The sequence below is a fragment of the Pipra filicauda genome, unplaced genomic scaffold (assembly GCF_003945595.2).
Source record: "Pipra filicauda isolate LSUMZ 115617 unplaced genomic scaffold, ASM394559v2 scaffold142_size1944046_pilon, whole genome shotgun sequence".
Taxonomy (NCBI): Eukaryota; Metazoa; Chordata; class Aves; order Passeriformes; family Pipridae; genus Pipra; species Pipra filicauda.
Genome location: NW_024103907.1, coordinates 826,807 through 841,148, shown reverse-complemented (window position 1 = coordinate 841,148; position 14,342 = coordinate 826,807). Strand labels below are relative to the sequence as shown.

Below are 14,342 nucleotides of genomic sequence, written 5' to 3'. Positions count from 1 at the left end.
TACCTACACGCTGGGGCCCCTCAGTGGAGAAGGGGCCAGAAAAAGCTGCAAATCTCAGTTTACAAATGAATCCTCAAATTACTGCCGAAGTTCTTGTAGAATGAACAGTAGACAGGAATCTTCAAAAGCATTCTCCAGAATGCTCAGGATGCACTTAGCTTTTTGTAGGCTATACAAAGAGCATAAACAACTTTGAGAGGCATGGGTTCCAGATGCTGTACGAGAAACAAAACAACTGAAGAGGAGCATGTATAAATTTCTACGTGCCTCAGGATCTCAGGGTTATAAGAAGCACTAAAGGTTGTCTGTGGGCTACAGTCCTCTGCAGCTTATATCTAGACTGAGACCTTTTCATGGACATGGTCTGAATGTGAAAAAACACCCTGCCATCCTACCCTTAGATTTCAAGAGGAGAGCTATTACTGATACCTTACCATGGAGCTCAGATAAAGCCCTGTCTTTCTTGAAGGGGATAGCACGCTGTCAAGGGCTTGCTTTATGTTTTATGTAAGTCCTCACAGAAAAAGCAGGTGATGGTACATAGCTGCAGGACAGTTGTTGCATCCTTTAGTCTAGAAGTAGACCACCTTGCATTTTTGGACCTTGAACTTACACAGATTGGATGGTGTCCAGGGAGATGGCCTCACAAAACCACCTAACATTTTTTTCTCAGAAGGAAGCTGATTACTCAGGCATAATCCTTGAAAACATTAGGAACTCTAGGGGGTTTGTTCATTTTGTTGTTAAGGTTTGCTTTTGGGGGTTTTTTCATTTGTTTTTGGGGGGGTTTGCAACAGTATTGGATATGTAGCATGAGCCAGAGAGATTTTCCAGAAACAACACAGTTCTTTCACATTCCAGTATATAATTTCTGAAGGGCAGGGCTATGTTGGCAGATTAACAGCTACATGGTACGTGACAGCACAGTGAGAAGTCATATCATAACCCAAAGGCTGCATCTTTAGAGAAGAATGGGTAAGCTGCTGTAAGCCAGCTGAGTACAGGTGGATCCGTGCTGTCGATATGAGCTACTCCCAGCTCTGACCTTGAGTTTCTTTATTGGAAAAGTCATTTAGCTTCTATTACTGCTGAGTAGGAATCCAAAAAAAAGACATAAGCAACATGGCAAATGAGGGATGGATGGGGGATGGGGACAGGTGAGGAAGGATAAGGTGAACATGATGGTACAGATGCCACAAAACTGAACCCACCCACATGTTAGCCAGTTAATTACAAAACCAAACATCTTTATGTTCATATCTCACTCATTGCTTATTTCACTGTACAAGCCATCTGTCTTCAAAAAGAAGTGAATACACAGCCACTCAAAATAAGTGTTTTCTCCAGGGATTTTACAGCTGTTATCAATAATGCAATATTATATTTGATATGAAATAGATTCTTATGCACAAGATATTACTACCTTTGAATCTAGGTGATCGACATATCAAATTCTAATGCTATCCTGGTGATTAAAACCTACTGTGAGCTTTTTACTTGTACCAATAATTTTTAAAATATTATTTTGGATTTACAAATCCATGAACATTATGGTATGTTAACAAGTACATACTTTCAAGAAAGCGACTGAATTTTCCACTGATTTTGATTTAGCTTGCTACTGTATCCAGGAAAATAATTTTCAGTACACTACCTTAAATTCAGATACATAACAGTTCAAGGGAGCAAAAGAAATTTGTTACACACAGTACAAACTGGTAGAAAACAGCACCTCTGAGAGAGGCCTCTCACAAAAGATTTCCTGATTATCTACAAATCTTTACAGTGACCACCAAAAAACCAGGGACAATAAAGCTCAGAAATAACTTAAAAATGCTGATCTCGCCTTCTTTCATATCTATAGAATTTTTACCAATCCTGAGCAGCAGCTCCAAAGGTAACTCCCAGAAAACCTCCAACTCCTACGAACAAAGAGCTAAACATTTATATTAACCATCATTATTTTCACCAATACTACCACAGCACCTGGAAGCCCAGACTGGCATACCTTTTTTATGCAAGAGATGGCTACTGAAGTATCATCCTCCAGATCTCTGGTAACAACTTTCTAAAAATTTCTATACATACAAAATATGTAGAACTATTGTTAGACACTAGTACAGTGGTAGGATTGATGAGCTTTAAGAAGAAGAAAGATTCTGCACAATGAAGGGCAGGAAGAAAAATGAAGAGAGAAAAACAAAGGGAAAGATATGGATTACATAGTCCTACACTAAAGCAGACTAGCTTTTCTTTTTTTTTTTTTTCTTGTTTTTTTCTATATCAATCCAACCTATACCCTGGCTAGCCTGTGCCTATAATACTCTGCTTATTGTAAATCACCCATACAACACAAGTCTTGTGCCAGACGCAAATTTACTACAGTTCACTACAGCTGGTCCCACAATTGCTGAAATACAAGGGGTTAGAATAGACCAGAATGAGACTCTGACTTTAAAAACAAAGCACTTTAAAGTGTTGTAAGTCATGCTAAAACTTGCAGGAAGTCAATGGAGGAAGGGTTATTAGACACATAAATCATCATCTGGATGAAGAGATGAATTTGATGTTCAGCATTTTTTCCTCTCATTTATGCAGTAAATATTTAAATGACACAATTCAGTGTAAACAGTAAATTCTGCTTCAGTTCCATATATCCCAGTGTGTATGCTGTCTCATCTCTCTGTCATCTTCCACTTGAGGGACAGTAAACACACATGGGCAGTTCAGTTCAGCAGCATGAATTTAGTCCCTTCCCATGAGTAAACACTTAAAGCACTGAATCTACATGACCATACATGCTTCAAATTGGGTTGGCTAAAAGCTAAAGCTCAATTCAGTTCTCCAAGGACTAGGATGATATCAACTCTGTAGGAAATATTGCTTTTACAGCTAGTCCTGCATGTTCAGGGTCCACTTTGCTGCACTGGCTGTAAAGGCAAGTTCAGTATGGAAAGCCTGAATCCAATTCTCCACTACCCATGTGGGATGGCATGATTTGCCAGAAAAAGAGAAGATATACTGCACAATTCTTACAGAAAAAGTTTCTGGACAGTGTAATTTCTATCCCATATAGAACCAATACTCCTACCTCCTTTCAGCCAAGTATTGTGTGTGTTCTGTTCAGAAGCACTAGCTCTTTCAAGCTGTGACTTGTTCTTTTTATCTCAGAGTTCCTTTTTGTCCAGCAATGCCTGCAGTGCTTATTTCTTACTTTTCCAATGCTTTATGCATATTTCCCCTAAATAAAATCCCTTTTAAGTTAAAATCGCTTCCTCAATGGCTCATTTTTCTAAATTCTGGGAGAAGGCAGTCAAACTTCTTCTCCATATCCATCATCTCGGTTTCACATGTATTTCCTGCCAAGCCCAGTAAAATTTTGGCTTCCTCAAACACCTTATCTCCTCACCTTCCAAAACCCTGCCCTTGACCACTCACAGGATACGTTCTCCTCTTTGTTGCCCGACAGCGCTTTTCTACTCCTTTCTCCTCTTCTCCCACTGGTATTCACTTCTTTCTGCCTTTCTGAACACCTTTCTTGTAAAATTTGTCATCTCCTGATCTGCACGCCACCTTTCTCCTCTGTCACGTCCAGTTTCCCTCTTTATCTCCCACACCGGCCCCCGACAACGGTCCCAAACTCCCATCTCCAGCACCAGGCGCAGGCGCGCTCTGCGATAGCGCCAGGCGGGATGGGGGCGCCCTCCAGAGGCTCCGGCTGCGCCCTGTCCCGTCCTGCCCTGCCCGACCCAAAAGCCGGGCAGACAGAGCTCAGCCTTGGCGCAGAGGCACTCAGAGGGACCCCCTGCAATTCCCATGGCGGGATGGCGGCACGGGCAACACGGGCAACGCGGCCGCTCTCCGGTTGCTGTGTGTCCGCTCGGCGGCTGGGGCGGAGACAGGGAGGGCACAGCTCTCCTCCCGCCCTCTGTTCGGCTTCTCCTCCTCCTCCCCGCTCCCGCCCTCTGTTCCTCCTTCCCTCCCTGCCGCGCCGGCGAGACCGCGAGAGCGGCGCCCGCCCCGCGTCCGCCGCCCCGCCAGGGCGAGGAAAGGAGGCGCAGCCCTTGGGGAGGCAGCTGGATGAAGGCGTGTACCTCAGGGCGGGCTCGGCAGCCCCTCGGGCATGAAGGGGACCGCGGGGACTCTGCCCTGTCCTGCAGCCGAGCGGGGACATCAGGTAACAGCCCCGCACGCCTGCCCGGCCCGGCCCGGCCCGGCCCGGCCCGACACGCCTCGAGTGCCGGGAGAGGGCAGGCGTCACCTGGAAAGTTTTCTTGCCGCTGCTGGCCGAGCGGCGAGAGGCGGAGGAGGAAGGCGGGAGGCAGCCCTTCGTGTAGGGCTGCACATCAGTTTGTTCGGCGAGAACCGCTTCGTGCTCCGGCACCTCAGCCGGGTTCCTGAGGCTGTGCTGCTCCCGCCAGGGGTGCGGCGGGGAGGGCTGGGAGGCGGCGCTGGCATCCCGCTGCCCCGGCGGCTCGGAAGCCGTGTCAGCGGCCGTGCCGCGGCAGGCAGAAAGTTTGCAGCGGGGTGAGGGGCGGGAAGGAGGGGAAGAGGATCGGCGCGGGAAAGGGGGCGCAGCCTCTCGCCGTTGCCGTGGGCAGCGGGTACCGCGCCTTTCCCTCGCGGCGCAGGAGCGGTGCCGCCGGGAGTTGGCTGAACTTGTGTCGCTCGGGTGTTTAGTTTAGTAGGATTAAGTATCAGTAGAGGTGTAATGTCGGCGTCTTTAGTGGCTACATTTTACTCTTCTGTGAAATTTGCTTACTTCGTTGTGTCAGTTTGGGTATCTTTAGGAAAAACAAACAGCCAGGTCCTACCAGAAGGAGATGCACAGCAGTACACCTGAGACTTCAGTATGTCTGTTGTGTTGTATGACATAACTGTAAATGCAACTGCTGTTCTTTTGGAATCATACTTCGTTTGGGCTTTTTTTAACTGAACATTTGTGGATTAAGCATAAACTTCTAATAAAATATTTGCATTATCATTAATGCTGTTGGAAATTAAATCCCACTTTAAATGTTTCAGAATTATTTTCTTCTCCCTTTGCTCATAAGGACAGTAAGTCAGATTCATATAGTTTGCTTAGTTCTTCTGAAATCATTTAAGGAATAAAAAGTGAACAGAGTGCCACACAGAGGTTGTAGGTACCTTTGCTACAGAGTGAGAAAAACAACATTGAACCACCTTAAAGTAAAACAACAAAAAATCTGTACCTTCAGTAGTCCCCTTCCTTTTAGCAGCCTGAACAAAGAAGTGTACACTGCAAACTGCCCTGAGAGTGAAAAGATTCAAGCCATTTCAAATGAAGCCATTTTCCCTTATAGAGAATGCTCTCCACTAACTTCCTGGGTTAATCAGAGATATTTTACCTTAATTATCAGCTACAGTTCTGTTTTACTTCCAAATTTTCAAATACCAAGATAATCCCACAATATTTGTTGCAAAAGCCAAATAAAAACCTTAAATGTGATGAACTTCATTTCATTAGATCAGAAAAGTATTCCTTTTGGGTTTGGGGGTTTGTTATTCTGGGTTTTTTTGGTTTTGTTTATTTAACGATACAGCAAATATGGTACCAAATTTAGGGGAGCATTCAAAAGTGGGCTAGATTTAGCAATGTACCTGCAGGTACTGCCTGTAATTGTTGGACATTGAAAAGGCACTGTACTTAAGGGCATTTTCAGACTGGGACTTTTCTTAATAAGTACATAGTTATAGTCCTTAAGAAGGTCTATCACAGTTAATGACCCAGTGCAGCTCTAAGACTGCTTTATGTGTGGTCAGGTTTTTATTCATGGACTTTTATATTGTATTAAGCTGAGAGAGGGCTAAGGACATAGAAGCACAGGCACATATAAAGCTTGAAATGCTTCCCGCTTTTGTGTATTTTGTTCATTGGTTGGGGTTTTGCCTTTTTTTTTTTTTCACTGTCAGCTTCAAATATAACATCTCTCTGAGCTTTCATGCAAAAGGCAGATTTTTTTAAACATATAAAACAATTTTCTATTGTAAAGTCTTCTGTAGTTCTTACTTTCTTAAAAAGATAAGGTATGACTAGGGAACTATCATTTTTCTTGACAGCATGACAGTTAAAACTTGGTTTGCATAGGAACAAGCATGTGTAGTGCTTTAAAAGAAGATGTCATTCTGAACTGTCATTGGTTAACTTTTCAACATTTTTTAATGAAAATGAATGTACTGCTTATAAAATCACTGCTAGAATGTAACTAAAAGGTAAGAATGAATTAACGTAGTGATGTTGGGTCTTATTTAAGATTTTGGGTTATAGTTTTAATATTTACATGCCTATGGATTTAGTACTCAGTTCTGTAAAGAGGTATTTGAATTAATTTTATTCATATCGGGATCTCAGTTAAACTCACAGAAGTCCTATTGATGCAACAGTGCTTAAGCTACACAGAGGTGGAATATGGAATTTCTCTTTTTTAGAATATACTAAAACAAAATGCTTTGTTTGCTAATGAACTTTAGGTTCTGATAACATGTCCAAATTGTATGTAGCTGTTGCTATCAAAAGCTGAGCTTGTGTTGGAAGTCAGGAGCTTGAATCTGTGTGTTGAGCAAATGTTCTTTTTACAGCGTGTGAAATCTTAAACAATGAAAATGGCCAAGTGAAGAGCAAGGAAGGCATATAAAGTGCCATTAAGGTGTGGAAGTGTGGGAAGTTAGTCACTAGCTTTTGAAGATAATGTGTACCTTGGGGATTTTGGGTAAAGGTATACCTGGAGAAACAGCTGAGGTATCTGCTTTTACCTGAAAACTGTAGTTGCTATACAGCTTTTTTCTTGCAGTTCTGTTTGCAGACTTTGTACTGCTGTATTTAAAGGCTTCTCTTGATCCGTGATAGAAAATTTGTTCCTTCATAGTTAAACCCATCTGGTGTGGTTGAAGTAGATAAAATCGTGGTGAAACTAGTTAACTGTGTGTAGTGTATCTACAGACGCAAGAAACTGATACAAAATGGAATCCTCTTTACAAGTTCAATGCCCAGGCACTGAGGAGTACATACTATAAATTTATAGAAAGTGAGGGATAGCCTTTGAGAAAGGATTCCTTCTGGTCACCACAAACAGGTAGTATTCCTGCAGAGTGAGCAGAATAAGCTTTAACTTTGCATGCCCATTCTGGATGTTTTTCCCTGTCATCTGTTACATCTCCACTCGGTTTCCTCTCAACCGAAAGACTGCTCATTATTTAATTTTTGCTTTCTTTGTCACCTTTTTTAGACCTCTGGTACTTAATATTTTCTGCTGAATTCCTTTAATTTCTTCTGTATTTCTTAGATAGAGAATGCTCTATAAAAAAAAATACAGCTGTAACTTTACCAACAAGTAAACCATAGAGATTAGCTTACAGTTCAAGGTAATGTATTGTCTTTTATGCAAAGGTATTATATTGCTGATCACTTTTAGCTCATGGTAACTTTCACCACCAAAATACCAGAATAGCTACATGTTATTTGCCCTCATCCTTTATTTTCTTAGTTGATTATTCTTAGGTAAACTGTTTACCTTCTTTAATTACATCTTAATTTTCTCCTAGATCATGTTTTCAGTTTAATATTATTATTGTGAGTTTTACTCCTGTATATCAAAATTTCTAGCTCTGGCTTCTAGATCTCCTTGGCCTAATGTAATGCTCAGATGTAACTATACTCTGTCTTTTCAATTATTAATGAAGTGATAAACAATATCTACCAGGAGACAATAGGGGAGCCCCTCTTAAGCAAGCTTTGCAGTTTGTCAATGAATTGGTAATAATGAGTCTCTTAATATGGTATTGTAACCTATTTTCTTAATTTAAACCAATACAACGGGTTTCAGTCCATAGGTACTATGTGAGTATATAAATATGGGTATTATTGTCTTTTTTAAACTATTATGATGTTCAAAGGAGGAGTAGTATGTATTTCATCACAGCTTTAAAGGAAAGAAAATGGTCTTGAGCCTTCTAGTGTAGAAGTTCTTTTTAATACAATAGTTTTCACTGAGCAACCAAATACCTTTTTCTGAATGTCAGGTAAAAATACTCCTGGGCAGTGTACCTTGTATCATGTATACTGTTTGTAATTAAAATGCTGTACAAAAACCTTTTGAAAATTAACATGTTAATATAAGTGCTAGTTTTACTTATTAGTTTCTGACAATTATTTATAGTAAGTGACTTTAGTCAGCAAATAATGGGGAATACTACGTCAAATTATTGAAGTGTTTGTTTAACTACTACGCTCTAGATAATTTCTAAAGGTCAGGTAAGTTTAACATTTGGACACATTTTTGAAGACAGCAGAGGAAAACTGCAAATAGCGTTTAAAAAACTGACTCTCTGTTAGGGGTGTATAGCCCTGAAAATCTTAACAATCTTTTCACAAATTGCCATTATGTTAAATTTGATGTTCAAGTTACCTGTTTTCTACCAATATGTGGATGTTTAGATTTAACAGAGTGATTCCAAACATCTATTATTTTTTTTCCACCTCAGTGAAGAGACTCACTGTGATGTTGCAAATTAATATATTTGTCAATATTGCTAGTAAGTCACATAATACATATCAGCCTCTGAAACTGAAGAATTACTTTTGAAAACTTCAATATATGTTAGTCATACAAAAGTACCCAAATAATTTCCTTATTTGTGGTTGTGCCTCAAGCATTCACTATTTCTGAGGATATATTTATTATAAACAATTCTGAAAACTTCATAATATCAGGTATAGCTATCTGTATAGCTATCATAATTTAGGGATAGCTATCTGTAAAACCTGGAGAGACAGCTTCTATTTGTTTTCTAAGAATTGAACTATGGAATTTGGATTTTATATATTGAACAGCATTGCTGTCTATTATCATTAAAAATACTGTAAAGATGTATTTCTCTATATTGTAGAGAAGTAGATAGCTTTTGGAATAGGAGTTATGAGGAAAACTTTTCAAGATTCAAGAAATTGTACAATGTGTACTGAAAACCCCATTCATTAACCTAAAAATGACAAAAGAGCATATAGATAAGTTTTTTCTAAACCAAGCAATTAGTTTGATTTCAGAAGCAAGGAATTTTTTTACACAACTATCTATCAGTTTTCCCAAAATATTTATTTGTTAATGAGGAATTGTAAATTAATGCGGAACATTATTAGAGAAAAATGTTGTATGTGAAAAATCATAGCATAGTACTGTTTCCCTGGCTTGATTTCTTTAGATACAGCACTTCTTCAGGCTGTGAGGATTTTTGCTAGGAGGTTTGAAGACACCTGTATTTTATATATATATTTCACAGAGGTGCACATGCACATAAATAAAAAGTACTCAGTCTTTTCCTGGTGCTGATTTCAAAACTTGGAAGTATTTAAATCAAACACCAAGGAAAGAGAAACAAAGTGGAAAGATCTGGCTTATTAAATAAATTTCTCTGGAATCTCTTGCTCTACTCTCAAAAAGAAACTCCCCCAGACCATTTAAGAAAGAAGGTTGTAAGCAGTCTTGAAAAGAGAGCAGTAGCAGCCATTATGGAAGTCCAGAGATGTCCTGCGTCTCCTCCTTGTTATCTGAGCCAGCACGGGGTTCTAAAGCCTTCTATTCTTTAGAAGGAAGGTTCAGTTTTTAGTAAACCCTTTACTGTGTCTTGGCAGTGGTCAGAGTTATTTGTTTGTCTGAAGTGCAAGGTCATATTATTACTTCTCTTGGGACATTCATCGTTGGATGACCTGTGTTCTTCATAGACCTAGAAGGAAGTCAAGAGGTTGTCTCAGAATCTTAAGGAATGTAATGAGCTCACTAAGCCTTTCAGCAGTGACATCTTCTTCCCTTAGTTCACTGGCTGGCTATTGCAAGGTCCTTCCATAAGTCACAGAATTGGAGACTGGTTTCAGTTGGAAGGGGCCTTAAGGATCATCTAGTTTCACCCCACTGCTGTGGGCAGGGATGCCTTCTATTGGACCAGGTTGTTCAAAGACCCATCCAACCTGGCTTTGGCTACCAGCACATCCTAAAATAGTAGGGATCATATAATAGCTTATATATTATTGGGGATAATCATATTAGTAGTTGGGGATAATCATATTAGTTGTTAGGGATAGCTATCTGTGTAGAGGTATGTGCAAATATATTCAGGTGTTTACATTTCAGCGACTAATGCTGAAATCAAGCACAGTGCTCTGGGAAGATGTGTGTGCTGTCTTTACTTTCTGTTACTGGCATAGTTTTAGTGAGCTGCACCAGGATAGATAGCCTTCAGATAGCCTTATACGGCAGTCTAATTAAATTATCTTGTTAATTATGTTGTTTTAAGAACATTGAATGTTTCATGAACATTCAATACTTTCTTCTTGTTCAGTCTATGTAGAGAAAGTTACAGCTTTAAATTTAGATGGTCTGGATCACTTGTTACACCTTTGAACTTAATAGTCATGATGTTAAGTTGTGATACTACTTCATTTAAATACCACTAAAAAAGACCAAAAAAACCCCTGTGCTTTGGGGGATAAGTACACTGTCTCATCACTGATTTTTCAAAGGTGGAATTACCAGGACATTTCAGTCAAGTTTTGCAACAATTTACCCAAGATGTCACTAAGGACTTTCCCTGTTCCAAAAGATTGTTTCAGGTTAAGCATTGTAGACATGCTTCAGTTCTTGATGCAACTGATCATAGCTTTGCAAGCTATGGCAATATTACAGGTCTTTATTGATTCTAATACACGAGTATACATTAAAAAATTGAAAATGCAATCAAAGATACTGCATTTTAAGGAGTACATTTAATTTCATGTTACTATTGAACATTGCATGTTTAGGATAACAGCAAACTTGAGGCTTCTGAAATCTCAAATTCTACCTCCTCAAAGGAAAAGCAAAGTCAACTTTACTCAGATCAGCAGTGAAAATTGTGCCTGTCCTCCAACCAAAATAACAGGGCTTCAATGAAAACATACACATTTATGAGAAAAGGTATTTTTTAATCTTCTTTAATAATACTCTTTTGTTACCATATGCTGTTGTCTTAACAGCACATTTGACTAATGGCTGAGAGCAATATAGCAGTCTCATCAGGCTTGCCTTTTTAGGGCAAGTCATTTTACTACTTCTGAAGTGTCTGCAGTAACCCATCAACATGGGTTATTGGGTTCTTAATACTGTATAATTAGGATATATGTATGATTCTGCTCTTTGTCCAGCTTGCACCTTACATTCCTAATCCCTTTTCAGAGACCTTTTTCATAAGAATAGGGATAGATTGTATTTTTTTAAACACTAGCATTTCAGTAGTGCAGGAAGTATGTATAGATCGTTGCTTTCTTATTCCTGTAAGTGAAGGTTAATCTTAAATCTGAGACAAATGAAATTTCTGTGCTAAAAGAAAATATCCCTCCCTTTCCTTAAGTATGGTACTGTATATCTCTATTGCTTTTTGGTAAACCTAATGATTGCCAAACTGTTCTCAGTTTTGGGATTGTCTTGTGGTAATCTATTTAAGTCACAGAGGGGTATCTTAATACTTTTATCTGGGATTTTTACTGTCATTATACAATGTCTCTTACCCAACACTTTAATTTGGAGTATTTTGAAATTATGGGTAAATTCTGGCAATTTTTATCTGGATCTGTATTCAGAATTTCTTTTTCATGTCTGAATCATAGGTAACCCAAACCAAGCATTTCTTGTTACTGTTTGCTCAGCTGAGTCCAAAAATATGCTAATAACAAATCCATTCAGTTCTTCATTCCAACAAAAAATGCAAGTGTGCCTAAGCATGCCAGTAAATTCTTGTCTCAGGTTGCTTATATACTTGGCGTCTATGTCTGCATGTATGTCTTTGAGCATGCCAGACCTTTATCTGTGATGAATGCAAAATTGATTAAAGACATTGCATTGTCAGATAATCATTTTTGGACATGCATGCTGATTCATGCGTTTTCTTTAATCCTATCATCAAGCTGATGAACAAGTGCAGGAAATTTTTCTCATTTTTCCAGCCCATGTTTCCGGCAGATATTTGCTGCATCCGCTCTTGGCTGACCGACTTACTTCGAGGTCCATGCCTATCCAGAAATCAGCTCCTCATACAAATATCTGAGAGTTGAGGCCATCTGTGAAATCTGCTTCATCTATCCATCATTAGGGTTTATTGATTGTACTGTCATTTTCAGGTATAATCTCTGATCAGGGTCAGTCTCTTTCCCATGAGTACTGCAGCTTCCAGCTCACTGTGTAAATGATGAGCATGGACTCAAAGAGTCATTTTGCACGGTGTGCAGAAAATCCTAATTAACAGCAGAAGTGACTAGACTAAAATAATTTTTATGGCTGCATGTAAAATCCTGTTTTCATTTAAATTGCAGCTTCATAAGGTGTTGGAAAATTTAGTCGAGCTGTAGGAGTACAGTTTTGGATGTTCACTACAAACTTATTTTACAGCCATGTCTACACTTCGTTTATTTTTCCTGGCGGTTGTGTTTTTATTCATGTGGTGAAACATTCTAAAAAATAATTCAGATTTAGTAGTTAGCAGAAGATTACTCCTTGGCACTTGAATTTGTCTTGGCAGGTTGAGCTGCTTTGTGGTTTATCCGTCTCTTACTTGAGTAAGCGGCAATCGAACTAATATTATTTACAGGGGCTTAGGAATCGACAAGTACTTTTGATGTGTCTCCCATATGCTGATTTTTAATAGGGATAAAGATCCTACTGAAACTTTCTGTCAAATATCAAGGTATTTCTTAGCTAGTATAACTGTCTGCACAAACACGATCCTTCCTGTGAATTAACTTACACTGAAGGAATTTCAAATCCAATTACAACGTGTTGAGACCTTTGGGAAGATTCAAAGATTATCACACACACACAGACACACACACACACTGTCTTTGGGCTTGATCTGCAGTAGTGTTCTTCCTGAAAAATAATCTTCCTGTCAGCTTCTTCTTATTGATCAGAGGAACTGCATAATTGTCCGTATGCATATCTTTTAAATACTCTGCTTGTGTTTGCAATTGATGATAAAAATTTCAGGAAAAGAGTTCCAAGACTTCTTTAAAACTAGACAATTGGGTTGCAATTCAGTTGGCTAAAGATGGATATCTGGGCCCTGCGGTTTCCTATCTGGCCAGTAGCTGTTACTGTAAAAGGACAGGGGTCTCCCACATTTGGTGCCTTCGTGTAGATGACTCAGAAACTCTAAGGCACTCTGACTTCCCAATGCCAAAATGATACTTCTTGAGCATTTTCAACAGCAAAATACGCGTATGTACATTAATTTGATGAATAACAGCTACTATAAAGAAGAGCCATGATTTAAGGGACTACATTGTAAAAAGGTATTTATGTGTATAAACACAAATATATTCTGTATGTTGGCATTCTTCCTCTTTTTCACCTGTAATCTTGTAGATTTGGAATCTGAATTCATCAGGAAATTGTTGGTGAAGGCAACGGTTCAAAGTGGTTTGACTTTATAAAGCCCTCCAGTTTCTGGAAATGCATGAAATACATATGCTGCCCTAGTTTACCCCATTGATTCAAAATTACCAAGTTGTCATTTTGCAGTGCGTAAAAATGTAGTGTTAAAAATGGAAAATATGTGGGTATGGCAATTTAAAAGATGTGCATGGGCAATAGGTAATCATTTCTTTTTTAATTCTCTTCAATTCTACAGTATGCTACAAAAACAATGACTACATGAAACCGATAAGTTAACTAAAACCATTAGTGAGAATATTTTTACTACTTTATCTGCAACTGTGAAAAAAGACAAAAATGCTTACCTGACAATAAGTGGCTTGTCTGAAGTTGATTGTAATAAAAAGCTGTCTTGCAATCAGCTGCAACAGACATCACATAAAAGTTGCCCAATCTTGATACAAATCTCCTGATTCAGAGATACTTGACTTTGAGTAACTCTGTTCATCCTTTTGAGTTGCTTATTATTACAGATGTTATTCTAAAGGAGATGCTGGCATGTCTTTTCCTACTGTTAGTTTTAGATGTAAACTCCTTTAGTATTTAGTACATGAATTACCCTTTTTCACAATCTAGGTCTTTAATGGGAAAAACTCCCTCATGAGATAAAATTGAGATGCTCCAGGTTTTTGTCACAAGAAAGCAGTTGGTACAACTGGTGATATCATCAATAGTTACAGCAGATTAAGGAAACAGGGTGATTCAGAATGGAAAGAAAATGTTATCTCTTTTTTTCCCTGTAAAACAGCCTTACACTAGATCATTATTCTCTAGAATCAGTTGGCATGAACAAATGAGAATCTTAAACTGAAACTGTGTGTTGATAATAGCGTGAACACAATTCAGGTATGTAAAAATGTCTGAAAG

The 14,342-nt window shown here is 39.0% G+C and overlaps 1 protein-coding gene across 3 annotated transcripts in view; it reads left to right on the top strand.

Annotated features, from left to right (window-relative positions):
* Positions 1-4,018: 4,018 nt before the first annotated feature.
* SGCG (sarcoglycan gamma) overlaps positions 4,019-14,342 on the top strand; it is a 111,291-nt gene continuing 100,967 nt past the window's right edge. For 2 of the 3 annotated variants that reach the window (XM_027713693.2, XM_039378656.1), the window contains exon 1: positions 4,019-4,177. The gene's annotated coding sequence lies outside the window, so the exon portion shown is untranslated. The remainder of the gene's footprint in view (positions 4,178-14,342) is intronic. The other variant, XM_027713692.2, reaches the window with a different exon arrangement.